At 63.9% G+C, this 557-nt stretch overlaps 1 protein-coding gene across 1 annotated transcript in view; it reads left to right on the top strand.

The window, feature by feature from the left end:
* Positions 1 to 557, top strand: part of RPS8 (ribosomal protein S8) — a 7,059-nt gene that overhangs the window by 1,042 nt on the left and 5,460 nt on the right. The gene's annotated exons all lie outside the window — the stretch shown is intronic.

The following is a 557-nucleotide window of genomic DNA, read 5'->3' as shown; positions in this document are numbered from 1 at the left end:
GTGGGTGTCAACACCACAGCCCCCAGTTTCTTAATGAGAATGGGGTGAGAGACCCCATTCTCCTCTTCCCTGGACTGTGGACCCCCAGCCCTTCTCCAAATGGGTGGGGAGGTGCATGGCCCCTGACCTTTTACCCCCCTGTGCAGGGCACCCCCCACCCCTCCCTGTGCTGGGGGGCCCTGACCCCTGGTCCCTGGCCCATCCCCAAGCTGGTGAGAACGTGGACCCCTGACCTTTCCCCTTTGTGTGCAGGGGGCCATGCACCCCTGTCCCCTCGCCAAGTTGGTGGAGGGACCTTGGACCCCTGACCTTCCCCTCTCTGTGTAGAGGACCCTGAGCCCCCTGGGCTGGGGGGGGGGAGCCCTGGACCCCTCTGGCCCCTGCCCTGCAGCAAGTATGGTGCCAGGGTCCTACCTGACTCCAAGCCTCCATGATGAAACTTCTTTCAGTGCTGCATGAGTCTGAGTGCACCATGCGGAGACCAACCTTGGAGAGCTGAGAGCTTGGAGCCTTTTCCCCACTCCCGGCCCCCTGACCTGCCCCCCACCCCACCACTG

The sequence above is a fragment of the Gavialis gangeticus genome, unplaced genomic scaffold (genome assembly GCF_001723915.1).
Source record: "Gavialis gangeticus isolate Ggan-Ray unplaced genomic scaffold, GavGan_comp1, whole genome shotgun sequence".
In the NCBI taxonomy this organism is placed as follows: domain Eukaryota; kingdom Metazoa; phylum Chordata; order Crocodylia; family Gavialidae; genus Gavialis; species Gavialis gangeticus.
The sequence above is the reverse complement of the archived record's forward strand: the minus strand, read 5'-3'. Positions and strand labels throughout refer to the sequence as shown.